We start from the raw sequence: 13,194 nt of genomic DNA, 5'->3' as shown, positions 1-13,194 counted from the left end.
GACAAGAAACTCAAAACAGGCCAAGGCATCCCCCACCTGTGCCCTCTCCACCACCGCCTTCTGCAGGGGACCCGCAGGCTCTGGGAAGCCCCGCGAGAGCACGTCTATGGGACTCCCCCATGCAGGTCCGGGGGAAGCAGGTGCGGGGGCCCTGTTGTAGAAGGGCCTCGGGCATCTTGGACTCTCTCACCCAGGTCAGCTTGATCGGCAGGTGCAAATTCCACCCATGGTTCGTGCAGTAAGGCTTCCCCACAAAAGGATGTTCATTCCTCGGCGTGTGCTTTTGGGGTGCTAACTCTGTGCAGGAACACCGCCAAGAGCCAGGTGTCTGAGCCCCTCCTCACCCCCAGGGTGCAGACATGAGCAAGAAAGTCACAAGACGTGGGAAGGAAAGGTTGGGAGTGACAAGCATATGATGTGTGGCGGGGGACGGTGAGGGGTGCTCGGACCGTGGTCCCTCCACGAAGAGTCAGGGGAGACCTGAGCGGGAGGAAGGCGGGGTGTGCCGGTCTGGGTGGGAGAGCACACCAGGCAGTGGCCAAGCAGAGGCCCTGGGGCTGCCGAGGGGGCCACAAAGCAGGGGGGGAGGGCAGAGGGCGACGGGGACTGCGGGTCAGTGGGGCCTGGGAGACCCCGTGGGCCGGGGCAAGGGGTGTGGATTTTATCCCAGGTGCGTGGGAGCCTCTGCAGCGCTCGGCAAGGGAGTGACCAGCTCTGGGGTGGATCGGCCAGCATCCCTCCAGCTGCTGTGGGGACCGGCAGGAGGCTCCCAGGCAGGAGTAGAAGCAGGAGGCCAGTGGGCAGGGCACTCTGCCTGGATGGCAGGTCACCGAGGGGACCCTCCAATGGTGGGGCAGGGTCTGAGCAGGACGAGTAAGAGAGTTGGAGGTGCCGCACCTGGGGAGAAGGGCAAATGATGGGGCCGCGACGGCCATCCTGGGGCCGTGCTGTCTGTCCAGTGACCAGGGAAGCCGGTGCCATCACCCCATGACCCGGCAGGCCGGGCTGGGGTACGGGGTCTCCAGCAGGGCCAACCCACCTTGAGATAGGGCCGGGAGGGTGACCAGGTCAGGCCACCGTGGACCTTGGACTTGGCTGGGGGCCACGGGGGCAGACTCCAGGTGGTTCCAGTGGGGGGTGCTGACGGCCCCTCCTCTCTCCCCCTCTCCCCCCTCCCCTCTCCCTCCTCCTCTCCTCTCCCCTCCCCCGTCTTCCCCTCCCTTCTTCCCCCCTTCCCTCCTCCCCTGCCCTCCCTGGCCTCTGGGGCCTCCCTTCTCTAGGGGTGTCTTCCAAACATGCCTTTTACATCTGTCGCTTTTGCAGCCCACATGTTCACTGAAAGTAGATAGTATCAACCCCATTTTACATCCGAGAAAATGGGAAATCAGAGAAATTAACTGACTTGCTCAGGGCCGTGACCGGATGAAGATAGACCAGGCCTCGACAAGTTCAGGTGCGTGGGCGGGTGACACGCTCAGGGCTTCCTGGGGGGGCCCCCCGCGGCCCCCAGCCCCGCCCGGAGCTCCGGGTGTGGCTCCGCCCGGGGCCTGCACACGCTCGGAAGGCTGCGGGGCCGCGGGGCCGGGCGTCAGCAGGGGCACAGCTGCGGGGCCGCTCCGGCGCCCTCCACGCGCGCCCCTGCGCCGCCGCATCCGTCTTCCCTCGCTCCGTTTTTTTTTTTTTTTTTAAGAGAGAATGGAAAGGAATTTTGAAAACGAGAAAAGGGGGCGAAAGACGAAGGAGATGCAGGAGATAGAAGGCACACGTGGCGACAAAGAGACTATGACATAGTCAAATTTTATTAATGGCTCGCCCATATGCATTCGGAGGATAATTAACTATGCACAGGTGAAATTAGCTGATAGGAGTGGCTGTCTTGAGCAAATCGAATGAGCTCCGATTATATCAATAGTTTTCAACCAGTGTCCCTGGTTATCAAACCATCAAATAAATTTGTCCACTCTCTTCCTTTGGGGGGAAAAACTTTAATTATCCAGCCCTGGCGTATGGCAGGTCATTAATAAAACCTGTTATCAGGCTGCAGGTTCCCGAGTTTTACTGTTACCCATCTTTTATCTAAATAAACATTTGGGAAATGTCCTTAAAATTATTATAGATACTTTGCCCCTGCCCCGCAATAGGAATTTCTAAATGGAAGCCGGCTGCATTTGACTGCACAACGCATGGGTCCCACCTGCCCACGGCCCCCGGGACCGGGACCCAGAGCCGGGCTGCACCCGTATTGATGGATCTGGCGACCCTGCAAATGCAGATAAGGGAACCGCTTCTCCTTAATGTATATTTACGCAGCCTTTATGTTATGCATGCGTTCTGTATTTTCATGCCACATAGATCAATGACAAATGGAAGAACCGACCGGCCCGTGTAACACGGAAGGGGTCTCCCGGTCCTGCCTCCAAAGGTGCACGTCTACACAGTGTTCTTTTATTTAAAAAAAAAAAAAAATCCTTTAAAAAGTCTTTTTTTTATTCATCTCCAATAAAGTGACGGTCGCTCTAGAGAGGCCGTTCCGACTCATCTATTCCCATCACTACGCACAGAGCGGGTCACAGCTGTGACAGGGCTTTGCCCTTGGGCACTGGGCGTTCCAGAGGGGACTGCCAGCCCAGACTAGGCCAGGAAGCAGGCACACCGCGCCCACGGCGCCCCCCGCCCTGGCCTGGCACTCAGTGCCTAGTTCATGTCCACGGCAGCCACGGGGTTCCGCCACGAGTGAGTGCAGGCACCCCACTCCCTGTGCACGCGCCAAGATTTTACAGAACCTGTGGCCTGTCCAGCACATTGGCTGGGGACCGAGCAGCACAGGCCACATGAATCAAATGGCAAGAAGAGCGTGGCCCCCAGCGGGGGTGGAGGTTTGGGGAGACCAACCGCTTGACAGACCAGAGCAGTGAGCTCCGTGCAGGCCCGGGAAGGACGGGCACCTGCAGTGGCCGTGGTGACGCCTCCGCTTTTTCCGTCCGGCCCGGGGCTGCGTGCGGGGAACTCAGCTGTTGGGTTCCATCCCTCCCGCTGGAGCTCAGACTGTAAAGCGTCCAAATAAATTTCCCAGAACCAAACAGGTTCAGTCAGGACACGTGCGATAGGCACAGAGTTTACAGCGCATGCTTCAGAGTAATTTTCAGTTTTTCACCCCACCCTGGTAGGAAAGCTCCTCAAAAGTCCAAGCTGTCTCCCAGAGTTACTTCTTTCTTGCCTCTGGAAAGGGCCCCTGTCGTGGAATGTTTGCCGGCCTCGAAGGGCGGGGTAGATGTAGTCTCAGGATCTGAAGCACCCGGACCTCTGTGGGCCGAGCTCTCCCCGGAGTCCCGGCCGCCCCGTCGTGGTCCCCTGAGCCTGGGCCTCGGCCGCCGCGGCGCCCTGTCCTGAGAGAGGCCCGCAGAGCCGGGAGGCGGCTGCATCTGGAACCCCAAGGTGGAGCCTGGGGCTGGCCCCACACGGGATGTGAGGAGAACAGAGGCAGGGCCCCGTATCCTGATGCAAACTGCTCTTCCGTGGGAAGTGCTGGACCAGAGAAGTTCATTTTCCTCCCCTTGATCCTGACCTCAAACCCTGCCCAGCTCAACCCTGAATATACCTAATTACCCAGGCGCTTCAGCAACAGAGACCCCCTGCTTCTCCGGGTTCTGGAGGCTGGGAGTCCCGGACCCAGGGGTCAGGATCCGATGCCGTTGCCGGCTACACAGCGGCCATGCTTCGGACCCAGGGGTCAGGATCCGATGCCGTTGCCGGCTACACAGCGGCCATGCTTGGACCCAGGGGTCAGGATCCGATGCCGTTGCCGGCTACACAGCGGCCATGCTTCGGACCCAGGGGTCAGGATCCGATGCCGTTGCCGGCTACACAGCGGCCATGCTTCGGACCCAGGGGTCAGGATCCGATGCCGTTGCCGGCTACACAGCGGCCATGCTTCGGACCCAGGGGTCAGGATCCGATGCCGTTGCCGGCTACACAGCGGCCATGCTTACACGTTTTCCTGCAAAACCTCGGGCTCACATCCCCCCGACGGAGAGAGAGGCCTTTGGGGGAGCGAGGGGCTGGGGTGGAGTCCACGGATCATTTCAGTCCCGTCTTGCTTGATTACAGCCTGATTTTCCTCCCCGAGGTTCTGGGGCTCCACCTCCAGCGTGACCCCCACCAGCCACCTTCGCCCACCTCCCGGTGAGCAGACACTTCTCAGTAGGAACGGAACGGGAAAGCCTTGCTGAGGGCCCCCTGCGCATTCCCCCCTCCCCCTAGCCTTCCAGACCGTCTTGCTGCCCCGGGGCGGGTCTGGGTGGGGCGGGAGGAGTCAGGCAGGCAGGTGAGCAAAGCCCTGGGGTCTGGGGGCGGAGCCAGGCAGAAGGTCAGCGGAGCCTGCACCCCGAGGTGCCCCGAGCCCCGAGAGGGGAAGTGAGTGGGGCTGGGAAGCACAGCGTGCACCTGCCGAGGGGCTCCAGGATGGGGGAGGGTCGGCGGGCCCCTCCCCGCCCCGCCCCCGCAGGCGGGGTCAGGCTTGTAGAGTGAGGTGGAGGGGTCTCCAGCAGGATGAAATCGGACCAGTCCTGACCCCCCTTCCCCCCGCCCCCACCCCGGGGGACCCTCACCCAGACCCTCGCGCAGGGCACATGAGCTCCACACCCAAACCACGAGGGTCACAAGGGTGCCTGCCTGCCTCGCTGGGAAATCGTCTGCTGTGGGTCCCATTTACTCAACCGGCTCGGGGTTGGTCTGAAGCAACTTCAGTCTGAAGCATCTGCAGCTCCCGGGTCTAGACCGGCACCATCAATATGGCAGCGGGAGCCCACGCTCCCTGGACCCTTCGAAACACACCTGGTCCGAACCCAGAGGTGCCGGCTCCGACCTCAGGCAGGAAAGAACGGAAGTAAACTCTCTCAGCAGTGGTTGTCTAGTCAGTATGTGCCGAATACTTTGGATGCACTGGGTGATATAAAATGTATTATACAATGACTTCGCCCGTTTCTTCTGGCTCAAGTTGCACACGTGGCTCACACCATGTTTCCCCTGGACTGCGGGGGGCGTCTACGCCCTGGGACACAGGACACCTCCCACTCAGCGAGCAGAGGAACCAGAGCCCAGTCGCCAGGGCGAAACCGCCGTGGGGAACCTAGCCCAGGACTCGGTGGGCAAACCAGGAAAACTGCAAACTTCCCAACATGGTACCCAAATGAGGGGGAAGGGAAAAGTGGGGTCGATAGAAACAGACACAGAGAGACTGAGAAGTTGCACAAAACTCATCAGGGGGGTCAGCAAGGCTTTCTCAGGCTCCTTACTCCCTTCCCCTTAGTCTGTGTCCCTAGAGGAGGATGCCAGTGGGAGGGGGAGCACACAGGTTTATGCAAATTTATCTTCCCATAATTCCCTAGGAGGCCTGGGGGTAGCTGCAGGCCACAGGTGATCTCCCATCACTGCACTCAGGACAGGGGACAGGGGAGGGCACAGGAGATCTCCATCACTGCACTCAGGGCAGGAGACAGGGGGACAGGGGGCAGGGGGAGGGCACAGGAGATCTCCATCACTGCACTCAGGGCAGGGGACAGAGGGAGGGCACAGGCGACCTCCCATCACTGCACTCGGGACTGGGGACAGGGGGCAGGGGGAGGGCACAGGAGATCTCCATCACTGCACTCAGGGCAGGGGACAGGGGGACAGGGGGCAGGGGGAGGGCACAGGCGACCTCCCATCACTGCACTCGGGACCGGGGACAGGGGAGGGCACAGGCGACCGGCCATCACTGCACTCAGGTCTGGCACGTGATCTATCCCAGAAGCCCAGAATGTGTGAGCGCTTTCGACATCGCCAAACAGAAATAACCCTCTGGCCCGGCCCTGTGGATGTGGCTCCTTTTGGTTAGGGGCCACTCCTTCTAGAATTCCGTCTCCCTCATAACACTCCCTTTTTAATCAATTTGACGCAATCACGGCAGCTTGTGAACGCGGAGTCTACACATTTTGCTCCAGGCTCCACCCGCTATAACCTGGGCACTTACATGTTTACACTTAAGGTCTCGGCTGTGTTCTGAGGCCAATCGTTTTGTATTTTGCAATTATTTTGCTCTGCTCACTGCATGCTGTCTTTGGTGGTTATATAATTAAAGGGCAGAGATTTTTTTTTTCCCTTGGCTGCACAAGGTGAAAAATGTTAGCTATTTCCACACTTCAGAGAGCCAGCTGCTACAAGCATTAAAAATTACTTAAAACATAAAATTTATGGCATTGTGATCACAATGGATTGTGTCGTTGTAAATGAATTTCACTGTAAATTGCCATTTTAAATTAAAATATAGCTTATTAGGAATGGCAGGAGAGTAATACAGAAGGAAGTAAGGTTTTATATAATTGTCCCCAAAAGTCTGTCCCTCCAATAAGTGATGGCAAAGGATACGCCAGAAGCAGCTACTGCCTCTCAGCTGAATCGGGTTTGCTGTTGCACGCTGGGGCTCGCGGATTTCTCTTCCCCTCCCCCAACTCCGCTCCCCTCCCAGCCCAGGATTTATGGAGGGTCCACGATGTGCCTCGCTCTGAGGCAGGCAGTGGACCTACAAAAATGAGTAAGACACAACAAGGGGTCTAAAGGAGGGCCAGACACCACGTGGCAGACGGCGGGGGAGGGGCGGTGATGGCGGTGCATCCGGGGCTTTCTTTGAGCAACGGAGAAGGAGCTGGCACACTCGAGGAGACACACACGAGACGGCAACCTGATTGACCTACGGCAGCAGGTGTCTAAACCAACTGGAACTCAGAATCTTGGCAGTAGGAGGGGTTGGCACGAGGTCAAACACCCTTCTCTCAAGCACTTAGGGAAAATGGCTGCCTATTCCCTACTTGGACACTTCCGGTCGTGGGGAACTTGCCACTTTGTAAAACATCCCCTTTCATTTGGGGACACATTCAAGTCTCCTCCCAGCTAAAGAGCCTGAACATCAAGTCTCCAATTTGCATCCTTCCCCCGGACATCCCTGGATGAGTTCCAAGCAAAGCTCCATAATGGACGAGGCACGTCCCACAGGGTCAGGGCAGCCAGAAGGCGTGGGCACAGGGGCAGGGGACCCAGCAGGACCGGCTCCTGCGCCAGTGATGGGGTGAGGCCGACCCGACGGAGGGCCTTCACGAAAGGGGCTTCGTTAGAAAGGCCCTGCAGCCTTCCTGGAGGGCTACGAGCAGTGGACGGAACAAGTGCTGGAAGCATCCGGTAACATTCATCCACTCTCGTCTTGGGTGGAGGCCTCAGAAGCCATCCAATCCACCGTGGCAGGCTAACAGCTCCGACCCGACTCCTGCCGAGACACCGCACGAATGCTCACACCCCCAGTGACGTCCCACCAGAATCCGAGCAAGGCTCGCCAGCCACCCGGAGCTCTCTTCGTCCGAAGCAGCCCCAGCATCGTGTCCTCCCTGGATGGAGTCTCCTGTTCCGTCCATACCCTCTCACACCCTGGTCCGGGAGCCTCATCACACATCAGTACAGAAACTTAGATGTAAGTAATCCAGGGGGAAATGCTCATTAACCTATCCCCACGTTCCCCGGACATCTAGTTAGTAACCAATCAATGTCAGACGTCGTGTGAGGCATCCAGGATGCAGAGAAAAGCACGCGGTTCTTGTCCAAAGGAAGCCTCGACCGGCTGAGCTGAACGGACAGACGAGCAAAGGTACGCACGTAGATAGGAGCATAGAAGCCGCGACCCAGGTCTGCACAGGGGCAGTGGGTCCACAGTGTAGACACCATTCCAGCCTAAGGGGAGATGCTCCAAAAGCCGTGATGGGAAAATGGACCCTGAGAAGTAGTCTTGAAAGATGTGTAGGGCTTGACCGAGAAGACAGGAGCAGGAAAATCTCTAGAGGTAGAGGGAGAGGTGGGACTTCTGTCCCGAGAGAGAGGTTGGAAATACAGGAGACAAGGAGGAGTATGTGTGAGGAAAGGAGATGCCAGCCTTAAACACATTTTGCAACTCTTTCTCTGAACTCAGAAGAAAGGGTGCAAACAGATGGAAAACAATTTGGGTGCATTTAGCACATCTGGGGGGATTAAGGGAGTCCCATTTTGATACCCTTAATTTTCCCTAGGGGGGGGGGGGAATGTTTCTCTAAGACACGGAAGTACTGAGGTAGAGGGTCCGGGAAGAACACTCACAATATCTAGCACATTCTTGAAATACTCCTCTCTTTTCATTCTTTACCCACAGATGATGCAAGTGAGACACATCAAGGAGTTCAGAGTGTAAGGTCTCTGGGGTGCACCGTATTAGGGAAGAAGGAAAAAGAGATACCAAGCAACACTGGGGGACTGAACGATGGTACAGCAACGGTGAACGTGGAGACTGAGAAAACCACCTCCAGGAAGGCAACTCGGGCTTTCACCTCTTTACTCACATTTGTCTGAAAACATTTCTTACCCTTAAGATGAAACTTGAAAACTTCTTGAAAAGTTGTTCTTCTGGGTATACAAGAAAAGGCGACAATTATTTAGTGTCAGCACTTTGAAGATGTAGTTCCATTGTCTCCTGGCTTCCGTATTTACTGCGGAGAAGTCAGGTGTCGGCCTCGCTCTTTGGTTTCTAGCAGGTCAATTATGATAGGTCAATAGATCTTGAAAGTATTTGTCGTTGAAGATCTACTTGTCTTCAAATGTCACTGTATTACATTTACCTGCAGGGTTCTTTTTAGACACTTTGCTTTGAATTTGTGCTTCCTGTGCTAAGGATTCATGATTTTCACCAAGTTTAGATAATTCTCCTCTATTAACCCTCTGCATACTGACTCTCCCTCATCCTGTCGGTGATCAATGATCTACTTTGTGAACTCCAACCAGGTAACATATCAGGCCTTCTTACCCCAGCTTCAACATCTGCCAAACTCTATTCCACATCTTTTTATTTATTTGACTCTGTTGGCCTCTAGGTAATTTTTTCAGATTTGTCTTCTACTATTTCTTTATCTGTGTCTTCTCTGCTACTTAATTCACCTATCAAGGTTTTCTATCTACTGTTACATTTCAACGTTTATAGAAGTATATATGGCTGTTTTGTTTCCAGTACACTTGTTGCTTTCAGTTTTTGTCCATAAAAATAAGCTTCGTGCTATGTTTTATCTTATAGCAGCTTTACTGAAAAATAATTGACCTATGATAAACTGTATGTATTTAAGTGTACGATTTGCATGGTTTGACAGAAGAATGGGACCATGAAACCATTATCACAATCAAGATGATGACATATCCTCGGTTTGTGTGTGCCTTCACTTACTGATGGACATTTGGTGTGTTTCCAGTTCGGTCTACACAGATAAAGTTGTTCAGAATACTTACATACAAGTTTTTGTACGGACTTATGCTCTAGTTTCTCTGGGATAAATACCTAGAAATGAAATGATTGGATAAGTTGGTGGGTATATGTTTAACTTCTTAATAAACTTCCACGGTCTTCCGGAATGGCTTCATTGGTGACTTCTATCAAGTCTTTAGGAAAGAAATTACACTATTTCTACACAAATTCTTTCAGAAAATTGAAGAGGAGAGAATTTTTCCCCAGCTCATCTCAGAGGCTTGTCATTACCCCGATCCTAAAACCACACAAAGCCTTACGAGAAAACTACAGAAAAAGGTTTCTCATTAACCTGGATGTAAAACTTCTAAACAAAATTTTAGCAAGTTAACCTCAGCAATATATAAAAGAGATAAAATGTCATAATGACCAAGTTCACGTCAGTATCACAAGATCGGTCTCCCATTAGAAATGCACCTAAGTCACCATATTCACAACAAAAAGAAACCACAGAAGTTCAACGTATCAATTTTTAGGGACCCAATTCAATCCATAGTAGGATACCACTAGTTGAGAATTTTATTTTCTTGGGTGCCAAATATTTTTGTTTTTCTATAGATATTCTTGAGCGGTGTTCAAGACGAAGTTAAGTTGACACAGACTGATCCTTCTGGGTTCCGTGTTTAGGAAGAGTGAGGCAGGACCTGTGCCGTGCGCCGAGGGTCCGTTATTCCCGGCTACCAAGGAAACACTCCTCCATGAGCTCTGCTTGATGCACCACGAACCAGGAGTTTCCTCTCTGCCCGGCAGGAACGGGCAGTCTCCCTGGCCCTGCAGCATGTCGGACACTTTACGTCTGATCCCCTCGGAAGTTCTTCCTCTGGCCTCGCGCGGTCTCCTCACGCCCACGAGCTGATCAGCACTCTGCTGGACACCAGTGCCGACTGGAGACGACCTGCAGGCTCGGTGCTTGCGCCCGTGTGGACGCTCAGCTCCGTGCCTCCCGCCAGCCGCCCGTGGAGCCCCCTCCCCGCATCTCGGCTTGGAAGCCGTCTCAGGGTGGTAAGCTGGAGGGGTCTGTCTTCCCTCCCCGACGTCCAGTGCCCCGTACACCATTGCTCTGTGTACACGGTCGGGTTTTGTTGTTTCCATCTTAACCTCCTTCTTGTTACTCTGTGTTGGCCAGAATCAGTAGTCTCTGTTTAGTGATTTTAAACATCGTTTTTGTGGTGACTTTTTCTTTTTCACATCTGCAAATCGTCTTTTATTTACAACACTTGATGTTAGCCAAAAGGCCGAGAAGCGATTGTCTTTTATTTACGTAAACATGTCACACCCATGCGTTCTGATAATTCAGTATCTGTACCCTGCTTCTCTAATTCTGCTTCTCCATGCTGGCGATGCCTCTGTTATGTGCTTCCTTTCTATCGTGAGCTCGTGACAGACAGAATTTTCCTGGGAGGCATGAGCTGAAGGTGCATTCCTCGGGAGTATTTTCCTTTGTTTGTACCAGGCTCCTGGGGGTGCTAACAGCCCACGACCACTTTAACTTCCAAGCTTGCAATTTTTAAAACACACATGTATAAGAATTCAAGTCACAAACTTGCATGAGTATTAGCATCTGGTTTAAAATTCCAACGGTGTCCTGGGGCGCCTGGGTGGCTCAGTCGGTTGAGTGTCCGACTTCGGCTCAGGTCATGATCTCACACTCTGTGGGTTCGAGCCCCACGTCGGGCTCTGCGCTAACAGCTCAGAGCCTGGAGCCTGTTTCAGATTCTGTGTCTCCCTCCCTCTCTGCCCCTCCCCCACCTGTGCTCTGTCGCTCTCTCAAAAATAAACAGTTAAAAATAAATAAATAAATAAATAAATAAATAAATAAATAAAATGCCAAGGGTGTCTTGCTTCCCCAACACCAAGGTCAAGCCTGCAAATTGCCTCGTGGGACAACTTTTTCATCGGGTTCTCCCTCTTACTGGGGTGTCACCTTCCAGGCTCTCACTCCTGGCCTCTCACGCCACACGGCCATCAAAACGGAAGTTCCAGACCATGTAAGACACACGGATGCCTCAGGGCGGCCGCTAAATCAGACCGGCTTACCTCTCAGAGGATTGATTCATCCTGCATTTGGCTGCTGAGGATTTTCCTTCTTTTCTCACCAGTCTTATAAGTTGGCTGTTTGCAGATTAGTTGGCTGAAAGTAGGAAAGTGTATCAATTTATGTCGTCTTTCAAACTGTCGCAAGTAGAATGTCTACTACTTGGTCTTCACAGGTGACCCAGAACAGCCTGCCTGCCCTTGAACTCCGGTCTCTCTCCGTCTTACGCTCCTTCTTTAGGAGCAGCATGCGAGCGAGCACCAACACGTTTCGGTCAGTGGTCTTCGCCAGAAAATTAACTACCGTGGCCACTCGGCCGCCGGATGCCACTGTTTGCAGCCATGGCTACCGTACCCCTTAACCCCTCTGAACATCTCAACATTTGAAGCACATGGAGGGGCGCCTGGGTGGCGCAGTCGGTTAAGCGTCCGACTTCAGCCAGGTCACGATCTCGCGGTCCGTGAGTTCGAGCCCCGCGTCAGGCTCTGGGCTGATGGCTCAGAGCCTGGAGCCTGTTTCCGATTCTGTGTCTCCCTCTCTCTCTGTCCCTCCCCCGTTCATGCTCTGTCTCTCTCTGTCCCAAAAATAAATAAACGTTGAAGCACATGGAGTTTCCCAGAAGCACGTCAAGACCTACTTGTTCGGTAGGGCGGTTCAGTGGAACAAGTGTGTGTTGTGACATTCGCGCACTCTCCCTCCAAAGGAAGCAAGAGGTTCATTTCCAGCTGTACGGGACTCGCTTGTGTAGAACCAGTCCTTCTTCAGGGTTTTCCGTTGCTAAGTCGTTACTGTAGTTATTCTACTGTCAAAAGTCTTTTTGGAATTCTGCCCGGTACGTCTACTAGTAAATAGAATAAGTAGATAAAAGTGGCTAGAGGCACGCTGACACAACATTCCTTCTGACTCTGGGTGTGAGATCTGGTGCCAGTTTTCACGGTTATCTTTGGAAATCTTCTGTCTTCCCTGCAGAGCAACGACAAGGACCTCTGTTCCCGGTTTATCTGGCAGTGACATGGACGTGGCCAGTGTGGCCGTCGTGCGCCTCAGCGGAGGAGCCAGGTTGGCGGAATGAAGAAAGGACAGCAGACGAACTGCTCCGCAAAGGCGCTGGATGACCGGGGGTCGCCTCCCCGGGACAGGGGACGTCCACCCTACTGCACTTGCCTGGGCTCTCACAGCCTCGAGGGGCCAGAAGGTCCTCCGGTTGGGGCCGCCAGAGTGAACCCGGGGGGACGCCAGGGCTGCCGTCACCACCGTGGCACACGAGCAAGACGAGTTCTGGACTGACTCCTGTGTTACTCGCCTGACGCTCCTAGGGGCATTGTCAGTAGGTGGGAGTCTTGAGCTGTCCCTGAGCTGTCCCTGAGAGTGAGGACTGGAAGGGGAGGCTCTTCCCTCTCCCTCGTCTGGGGGCCCCTCTCGCCCGCCGCAGAGGACAAAGGGCTTTGACCGGCAGGTCCTCACCAGGCTTTTGGCAGAGGAGACCGTGAGCCGGGTGCGCGGCCGCCCCCGCCGCCCCGCTGTCCTCTGCCGACCCTCCGGTGCCCCGGCCCCCCCCCCACCGCCTGCCCAGATGCAGCCGCCCCCGCGTGGGGCTCAGAGACGGCAGGGCTGGACCTGACGAGCACGGATGGATGACGCGACTCCACCTGACTCGGCCCTCCCTCCAGACGCGCATCGGCCTGTGCAGAGAAGCTGCCGAGTGCGGAACGGCCCTCCGAGGAGGACGGGGAGCCGCGGTTATGTTAGAACAACCAACAACAGGAGACGAACCTACCAAGCGCCGCGAGCCTTTTGCTGACTTGGATTTCGTGCC

This window comes from Panthera onca, chromosome A1, assembly GCF_046562875.1.
Source record: "Panthera onca isolate mPanOnc1 chromosome A1, mPanOnc1 haplotype 2, whole genome shotgun sequence".
Taxonomy (NCBI): domain Eukaryota; kingdom Metazoa; phylum Chordata; class Mammalia; order Carnivora; family Felidae; genus Panthera; species Panthera onca.
This window is presented reverse-complemented; position numbering follows the sequence as displayed.